Source organism: Haliaeetus albicilla, chromosome Z, assembly GCF_947461875.1.
Source record: "Haliaeetus albicilla chromosome Z, bHalAlb1.1, whole genome shotgun sequence".
NCBI classification, from domain to species: domain Eukaryota; kingdom Metazoa; phylum Chordata; class Aves; order Accipitriformes; family Accipitridae; genus Haliaeetus; species Haliaeetus albicilla.
The window spans coordinates 27,262,846-27,273,270 of record NC_091516.1 but is presented as its reverse complement, the minus strand read 5'-3'; positions in this window follow the sequence as shown (position 1 = coordinate 27,273,270).

Here is a 10,425-nt window from a genome sequence, read left to right as displayed (position 1 = left end):
CAACAAAAAGAAAAATATGTCTCTGCAATTGACTTTATCTGATTTCTATTCATTAAAGTGGGACCAAACAAATAAACAGGTGGGGAGCAGCTATCAACAAAGTCCATGCTACCAGAGGTTATCACTGGATAGCTAATTGCCTGCATTTGATAGGAAAAGATCACTCTTACCAGCAGTCTTGAGTTCCACTGGGAATGTAAGAGAAAATGTGCTCCAGAGCCCATCTGCAGTTTCCTCGGACAGTGACCAGCACTTCTGAGGGCACATTCATTTGACAAGGAGTGGGGAGCAGAGACCTGTTCCTGTGCAGCCAGGCATGCCTCCAACCTTACTCTAGACTGTCAACATCAAGAGAATCATGGAATCACAGAACAGCCCAGGTTGGAAGGGACCTTGAAAGATCACCTGGTCCAACATTTCATGAGAAAGGAATCCTAGATGTGATTATCGAACACCCTGTCCTGTTGGATCTTGAAAACCTCCATGGGACTCTACCATGTCACTGGGGAGGTTGTTCCATTGAATCATTGCTCTCATTGTAAAATATTCTTTCTTATGTAGAGAAGAAACTTCTCCCTGTGCAACTTGTACCTGTTGCCCCTTGACTTCTGCATGGCTCCTTGTGAAGAGAGAGCCTCCATCCTCTTTGTAGCTGCCCTTTAAGTACTGGAATAGTGTGATAAGACCCGCCTGAGCCTTCTCCAGGGAGAAGAGACATAATTCCTTCAGTTTTTGCTCATAGGGCAGGTTCTCCAGCCCTTTGATCATCTTCATGGCCCTCCTTTGACCTTCTTCAGTCTTTCGTGAATAGTGGGGACCAGCACTGGACCCAGTACTCCAGGTGCAGCCTGAGAAGTGCTGAGTAGATAGGGGTGATCACATCTCTGTGTCTGCTAGTAATGCCCCTGAGGATGCAGCCCAGGATTTGATTTGCCTTAGTTGCTGCAGTGGCACACTGCTGACTCATGTTCAGCTTGTTGCCCACCAGGTCCCTCTCAGCAAGGCTGCTCCCCAGCCACACAGATCATAGCCTGTGCTGGGCTCTTTGGTTATGTCATCCCAGGTGCAGGACTTACTTACACTTTGTTAAACTTCATACAGTTCTTGCTAGCACACTCTTCCAGCCTGTACAGCTCTCTCTGAAAGACAAATGTCCCTTTTGACTTGTTGAGCTCACCACCCAGTTTCGTGACATCAGCAAACTTGGTCAGGGTGATTTCAGTCCCATCATCCAGATCATTTATGAAGATGTTGAACAGTATGAGGCCCAGTATCAGTCCTGGGGAGCCCTGCTTGTGATAGGCTGCCAGCCTGAGTAAAAATGCCAGTTCCTTTAAACAGAAGTCTCTTCAGAATTGTTCTTCTTTTTCAATGACTGCTTCAAAAAAAAATGGACTCAAGGTCATGAGTTAAAATTGCCCCAATTCTTCTTTTCCTTTGTCACTTGTATTACTCTGTCATATTCTGTATAGCTGAGATATTGGGAATATGACTTGTGTGTGGAAAATATGGTCTTGTACGGAAAACGCTGAGGACCAAACCCTAAGGTTAACAGTTCCACCTTTTTCTGGTTTCATTTTTACATTAGCAGTATTACTTACACATTGCCCCACTTTTCCTTTGCTCTTAGAGTGTATTAGAGGGTTTAGTTTAGCTGACTGCTACTGTTAGTTTGCTTTCTAATTCTCTAACATAGTTGTAGCCTTCAAGTGATCAAAAAAAAAAAAAGTAAAATGTGACCTATTTTAATGCCGAATAAATTAGACATCAACAGTAAACTTCCATTTAGAGGCCGCCTTCTCTAGGAAGAAGGAAGCTACTGTTACTTGTTTCAGATTATGTCTATGGCATTCATTTTTGTTTCTCTGTGATGAACAAGGTGGCATTACCCCTGGATGGTCTAATTGTTGAAAAGGTGCAAGACTTTCACATGAACTGCAAGCCGAAAGATGGAGGAGAAGATGAGGGGAAGCCAGGACTGAAAAGGAGGTCCCATGTCTTTTCTTGCACCGGGGTCAGGCCAAGCAGGGCCAGACCTGAGGGAAATCTGTTTCGTTAAAGAGCATCCAAGTGAAGGGATGGGTTTCCGCTAATGATGGAGACCATTTCGTCTGAGGTGATTTTCAGTTTAAACTGAAACTGGTAGAGTGAGATTCATTCCTCTGGGAGATGAACAATTTTTCCACCAGGCAAAGGCATGTTTTCTGTGGAACATGAGAATGGATGAAAAATCTGTCAGAAATTTGCCTTTAACGTTTTAAAAATCATAAATTAATGCCTTCACTGTCTGGAAACCTGTGTCTGAATTTTAGCAGGCAAAAATAATAGACTTTTTCAGATAGATGCAATTTGGCAGCAACTGATATTACTGCTCAAGTCAGAGATAACCTTTTTTTTCCACTCTCCTTTTGCAATAAATTTGAGCATAGTGAAAAGGAGACTATCTAGCATAAGATTAAAAAAAACAATCTTCTCCAAATTAAAACTCACCTTCCCCCTATATTCTGTCAATCCAGCTGACTTTGCATCATGCTGCTGCTATCTTGCATTCTTACCGTGAAGACTCTCCTTTTTTATTATTATTATTATTATTATGTTTCCCATCACACTATATGTGCAATAACATTAAAATACATAAGAAAAGATGAAACTCCAAAACTATAGACCTGAAACAAGCAATAGTTAGAGAGCTGTAAAACTATTACTGGATTAGAAATAGAATCTTAATGGTTCCTTTAAAGCAAAATGTTCTTTTATGTTGATTTTCATGAATGCTTTTTACATATGCTAAAATAAGCATAGTAGAAATGAATTTGTCTGATGAGATTGAGAGTTCCATGTTAGTTAGAAGTTAAGTCAGTGGCAGATCTCACATGTGGGAGAAAGCACCTGAGACTGAGAAGGTTTAATGTGATAGCAGCAGAAAAACATGAAAGAATTGAGAACTGCACATAGGAGCACTACTTTTATCTTATATATAACCTGCCTTATGCTGAAGAGAGTCACATCTGCAAAACAATTCTGTGTTGTAATGATACAGACTATGTCAAATTTCTACTGGAGCAGTGATATCAAAAAAGATATGTAAAGTAATACCAGAACTTTATCACTGTCTAAGGTAATGAGAAAGCCATTACCAAGGTAGACAAGCTAACCATCCTAGGAACTGGTGCATTTCAGGTCAGGTGTCCTGGAAAGCTAAGGAGCAGCCCCTGAACACAACCTAGATCAGAAATGCTGTGCCTCGCAGGTTAGAACAGGGCAGAAAGGTTCTGGTAAGAGCCAAACTTAACATTTCATTTCTTTCAGCTTTTTTTCCTAGTAAGAAAGCTAAATTACAAATGCTATGCTATGGTAATGAAGCTCATGTGTTCTTTGTACACAACTAGTTAACAAATCATGTAACCAAAAAATGAATTTGTCTATTACCTGTATAAGTTAATTACAGACTTTAAATTTCATAACTAAGCTGATGTAAAATGCAAATGTGTTTGGGAACTGATGCTTTTCTGGTTCATTTTTTCTCCATACAACTAGTGTCATAATCCAAAATATCAATAATAAAAATGTTTTGCCAATTTTTTCCTAATAGTCTTCCCTTCTGAAAAGACAGAATTCTTTTTTTTTGGTCAAATTTTATGTTATGAAGGCTTCATGCTTGTAACTGTGAGAGCTGTTTCTTCTGCCTTTCACACTGGTTTTAGATGGGGTCCAGATTTCTGAAGACTGGTAAAAACACTATATGTAAAAATGGAAGATGACTTGAGGTATTTGCCTCAGGAAACCAAATATTCCTTACCTACTATCTTGAGAAGAACATAAGGAACAAATTGAATATTTACTCATTTGGGCTATTGTCTGTGGAAATACTGTTCTGTATTCCAACAACACTGTTTTGATACTGACATATTATTCTGCTTACTCCTTGCAAAATCAGTACTCATCAGTTTTGCTCCCAGATCTCCTACCTATGTCCTCTCCTTTTGTTACACCTTTTCCTGCTTCCACACTGGCAAACAAGAGATGCACACATTGGAAATGCACAGGTTTGCCTTTATGACTTTCAAACTAGAAGTTTTCAAAGGTGTGAAAACCCCAGCTGGGTCCATTTTATTCTATGAATATTCAAAAGGTAATAAACTCATAACATCCATTTGTGTGTCTGCAAACCTGCCCAAATTAAAAAGGTTGTGTTCCTTCCTGAGCAAGGAAAGAACATATTTTTTCAGGAAATTTGCTAAAGTAAACCTGGAAAAATTGTGTGGCTGTTTCTCATTTCCACAAGTACTTTGTAGCTTTGTATCATAAAATCTGCATGAAACAACATATTAAACAAATTTTCAGACAGATTAAATTGCCTGTGCTTTTACCTTTCAGTTGTGATGAAATGGCAGAACCATTTTGCCTCTGTTAGTGAAAAGCATTGCAGAAAATATTTGACAGAGATGCTTAGTTCTGATTTGTAATATACTTATTTATTTGTATATATATTTGTAATATTGTAATATGTAATTGTTACTCAGGAGTCAATGGCTTTACTGTCTAGTCATGAAACACAAATGAGATCAATCCCTAGGTCATCAGTCTCAGAGTTTTTCTGAAGGGTATCATCATTGCTTTTGTAGAAATGTACCGAGATTTATTCTCTCCTTACACTATTTACCATAAGTCAGGATATATCTTTAAGTAAATATTAATTGCACTTGCAAGAATAATTTTAGCAGGAATGTCTAAGGTACTTGCAGCCATAGATTTCATATATCTGAGTTTAGAGTCAAGCCTACTACTTATGATACTTACAATATCATGCAAAAGATTTTTGGATTAAATTTTATCCCATTTTTTTTGTTTCATTTTGAAATAATTGCAGAGACATTTCTAATGCTTTGAGTATAAGCAATACAAAAAAGAACTGGTAGAAAAGCTCCAGACTTATCAAATGATAATATAATAAGTACCAGTAATGACATCTTTTGAGCTGGTCGGTATTAATAAAGTCATTCTAAGTTTTTAATTGGTCTTCATGAGAAGTTTCAAAGTATTTTAGAATAAGGGGTTGAAAATTATCCCAGGCCTGCTTCTTTTTTCATATATGCCAGTGTTTTGTAATTCAACCTCACTGTCTTCCTGGAAGATATTAGACAACCCATATATCTACATTCTGAGAGTTTTATCTTACATTTTATTGCTAATTTTTTTAGTGGTTTGGGTTTGGTTTTTTTTCCTTTCTCCAGGATCTTTTTTTTTTTAGTACAGTAGCTGCAGTGAATCTTTAAAGGACAGTCAAATAAAATTTCAATAAGAAATTGATATGATCATGTTTTATTAAAAAAAAAAATATCACTATTTTATGAACTAGATTAAATATTTCCATTTGATTGTTTGCAGGTCGAAAGTTTAGATGTGCTAAATAAGAGTTATATTATATAGTGTTCACAAAGAGTACTTGAATTCTACAGCAAAGATTCTTCCCTGGTGAGAGAAATGCATTTTTAAATGAAGTTTCTGGATAGTGTAATTTTTCTAAATTATTATTATTTGTGCTTTTGGTATACCAGCCTTTAATTTGATTATATTATTTTTTAATTTTTGTTTGTTTGTTTCCATGTACCACAGGGATGGTAAAATAAAATAATCAAGGATTTATAATACTGCTGTGATGTACCATAAGCATCTTTTAGAAGGGCAAACCAGGAGAAAATTTGCACATGATAGAAACAGCCAGAATTCCTTGGAAATAAAGTGGCCTTATTTTCACTTTTATCAGCTGAGGATAATATAAGTACCCTTTTTCCAGCTTTGGTAATTAAGTCCCAATTTTGATCTTGCTTAAACTAAAGTTCTTTCTTTATGTGTGTGTAAAAATGCACTAAAATGCATTAGTCCCTTCCAAACTAGGAAGTAGTTTGGAAGCTGATAAGGGAGAAAGACTGGTTTTCTTTTCAGTTTAAAAACAAAAATGAAGTGTATAATAAAATGTAAAGTATGAGAACTACTGAAAAATACCCCAAACAATTAGTTACCTGTTCTCTAAGACATTAGGAACTAAAGATTACTGCACTTAGTAGAATTTTCATTTTTCAGTTCTTTCAATAGGATCTAGATATCTCAGCTGTCTCAGTCAGAGACATGTTTTTGCATTTTGAGCTTCAGAAATACAATTAAATATCTGTCCCAAGGGGAAGAGAAACAAATTGACAAATTGTCAATTCACTAATCTCAGTTAGTACTTCCTTTACCTGAACTATTCTTATCAAAATGACATTATATTCTTATTCTAAATTTTGTCACTTATGGTATATTGGTTAATTTAATTAAGTTTAAAGTAGGTAACAGCTGGTATTTTGAATGCTGATTTGTGAATCATTTTAATTAAATTTAATTCCCAGCCTTAATATTGACATTAACAGTTAGTAAAAATAAATTATCTAGTAAAGAAATTAATCCTTTTCTATCTGTTGCAGAATTAAAAGCATATATAAAAGCTAGCAATTTGAAAAATTGCATATGAAGCTATGAAATAACTTCAGTAAATTTGCATAGACATGAGATTAAGTGAAGGAGCTAAACTGTAAGCTTTAGAGTCAGACATTCAGAAAGCTTAGAAAAAGAATAGTAAAAATGGTGTCAAACCTTCTTCACAGATACAATCTTTTCACGAGGACTTTGTTTACAAAGCTAACCAGTAAAGTTAATAAAGAAGTTACTTCTTTTTGGACAGTTTATTTTATTTTACACTACTATACATAAAATATTCAGTTGCTTTACACTAGACAGATTGATAGCTGCACCACAGTTCAAAAATCTCCTTTTACTTATAACAGAGCTCTGGCTTGTTACATGACTTCCATTCTTTAAAGTTGATTTAAAATTGCCCTTAACTGTCTCATCACCAAATACATCAAAATTCTAACTGCAGCAGAAAATCAATTGGTGGCCCATGTGTACATTCTCCATATAGTTTGTATGTAGTTTTTACAAATATTTAGGGGTTTTTTTCCTCCCTGGGGTCAACTGGCACTGGTCCAGTCCTGTCTAATGCTTGGACTTATCATTAATGGTGCTGCATCCTGAAGTGGTATGTTTATCACTAAACACTCACAATCACCCTCTTCTTTACCATTCTAGTTGTTTTTCTCTTGAGCATCATCATCATAATGCATCTACATTTTAGTGACATCTATGTTCTTGTTTCTTTTCTCTTGCGTTCCCTTCCAATGGTCTTACTGCAGAAAAGTGGACTAACAGCTCAATTGAAACAGGCCATAAATACATTAATGGCACTTGGGAACAGACATTATGTTCTCAGGAGTACATATTTACAATACACTTATCAATTTGTTTGCATAAAAGCATGTTCATAGGTATATTTCTTCTGTAGAGAGTGCTTTTTCTGGATAGGTAATTCAAACCTAGAAGAAGTACGTAATGAACAGACATGCAGTTAAAAAAAGTTAAAGGTTGTGGATGTTACTTTCTGAATGCCAGGGTCAGTGCTAGAATAAAACGTGTTTTCAACTTAGCATGTAGGCAGTAACATTAGGGACTTGACTAAGTTAACTAGTGCAAACAAACCACTCATAACCCCAGGTACCTATGCTTTGCAGCAGAAAAAAACCCCAACTCTAAGAGTGCACATTCAGTACCTAAATTCACAGTGTGTGTTTTCTTCCAGGAACTAAGTATTATTGTCTTCAACAATCATTTGTTAGAAACAACAAGTGATTGTCTTCAATAACAAGAACAGTAATCCTCACCTTCATTTTTTCTTTGATTGATTAGAAATATGATTTCAAAGTTTATATTTTTAGTTTTTTTTCATATTTATGATTTCTTCAATTTCATTTTTTATTGGGAGAAAAAAAGAGGGTGAAGAGTTAAAACACTTACTATGGTACAGGAGCCAGCACTTTAAAACAACCACTGAATAGTATTTTGAAGTGGGACAGAGTGAGGTTAATTTTGGAGGCTTGTGCTTCACAGAGGAAAACTACCTTTTGGAGCCACCTTTCTGCATATATTGCTTGTAGAGACATATTATATACCCCATTTCAGACAGCAAAAGCTTAGTGAGATGCATCCCATCTACTTGCAAGCAGATCTATACCTGTTTGACTGAAAGACTTCATTCAGTCACAGACTCTTTCAGGTTATCATAATGGTTGGTGTGGTGGGGGTTTTTTTTTGTTTGCTTGGGTTTTTTTAAGATTTCTTAAAAATATTTCTTAAAAGGGATACAATTTTCAAAACACTTAAATGCCTGCATAAGTTTTCTGATATTTCATGAACCATGGGCTTTTAATTCTTCTAATTAATTTTCCACTCCAGAGATACTGCAGAAAGTGCTTTTCTGCTTCATGCTTTTTCTCCAGTGTCCCTCTCTAAAATGGGGATGTTGTTCCAGTGTTGGTATCTTTCTTAGTGTTTCTTTGTTCTTTAGTAAACTTAAAAAATCCAAACCACACCAAACAAAAAACTGCAACCAATTGTATAATTAATAATTACCAACATAAATACTCTACAGTTTGTGTTCATTACTTACCAATGAGGAATTTCTGCACATTAACTTGGCATGATCATTGTTGTGTTAATGTTTATGTAGGGGAGATAATGATTTCAGGCAATTTTGGGGCTATTGGCTTTGACATCCAACAGCATCAATAAGATAAACGCACTATTGCACTCTGATTTTTGATGCATCATTAAAGTATGTGTTTGGGTGACTTTCAGCAGAGAAAAACTCAATTCTAACAGTTATTTCTATCAGTTATTTACTCTGATGTAAATGCAGGTGAGACAGTATTTCATTTGTAACCTACTATTAAACAGGAAATCTGTGCATCCCAAATCATTAAATATATGAACACATTGAGGTGCTGGAGAGTGTCCAAAGCAGAGCAACGAAGCTGGTGAAGGGTCTAGAGCACAAGTCTTATGAAGAGCGGCTGAAAGAACTGGGGTTGTGTAGCCTGAAGAAAGGGAGGCTGAGGGGAGACCTTATTGCTCTCTACAACTACCTGAAAGGAGGTTGTAGTGAGGTGGGTGTTGGTCTTTTCTCCCAGGTGGCTGGATATAGGATGAGACGAAATGGCCTCAAGTTGTGCCAGAGGAGGTTTAGATTGGTTGTTAGGAAACATTCCTTCACTGAAAGGGTTGTCAAGCATGGGAACAGGCTGCCCAGGGAAGTGGTGGAGTGACCGTCCCTGGAGATATTTAAAAGACACATAGATGTGGTGCTTAGGGATATGGTTTAGTGGTGGACTTGGCAGTGTTAAGTTTACAGTTGGACTTGATGATTTCAAGTGTCTTTCCTAACCTAAATACTTCTGTGATTCTAATGTACCTCTACTTGTATCAGATATCAAGGGCCATCAAGATGTGTAAATAGACATGTATGTAAATAGTAAAATGCATATACATATATAAAAATAAAACCTGGGTATCCTTTCACACACAGAAAGGTGTGACCATATAATTCACTAGTCAGCAAAGCTATGTTATCCTTTAATGTAAATGTGCTTAGGGGCTATAAGTGTATAACTGCAGATCTCTGTATGTAATTCCCATTGAGATTGCCTCTTTGGGAAAAGGTGCACATACAGACATCACAGGATACAAACGAGAGCAAATCTCAAATCACTTAAGAATATTTAGGAAAAGGAGGGCATTTTTTAAATACATTCTTTCAAACCATGTGGGATGATTCATTGTAATACATTACCTTAATTTCCATTTTAAAGTTCTGCATGAGCTCTTCTGGATGGTAGCTCTGTCTCCTCAAAGCATGTTGCAGGGTCTTCTGGAGAGTTCCAGTAATTAAATAGTTATGTATAATAAACATATAACCCAGCAAATCTTGTAAATTAGAAATAGTAATTTTCTCAAGCAGAAGTTCGCAATCACCTTCGTTTCCCTACCTAAACCACCCAAACTATGTTTTGTGTTGCAGAATCATAGAGAAAGCAAGCTAAATATTTGAGAAAGGTTTTCTACTAGTCCTCAGAAGAACACAATGTGTGTCCTGGTTTCAGCTGGGATAGAGCTAGTTGTCTTCCTAGTAGCTGGTACAGTGCTATGTTTTGAGTTCAGTATGAGAAGAATGTTGATAACATATGGATGTTTTCAGTTGTTGCTAAGTAACATTTAGTCTAAAGTCAAGGATTTTTCAGCTTCTCAAGCCCAGCCAGCGAGAAAGCTGGAGGAGCACAAGAAGTTGGCACAGGACACAGCCAGGGCACCTGACCCAAACTGGCCAACAGTGTATTCCATACCATGGGACGTCACATCCAGTATAGGAACCAGGGGGAGTTGGGGCGGGGGGTATCGTTGCTCGGGGACTAGCGGGGTGTTGATTGGTGGGGTGGTGGGCAATTGCACTGTGCATCATTTGTACATTCCAATCCTTTCATTATTGCTGTTGTCATT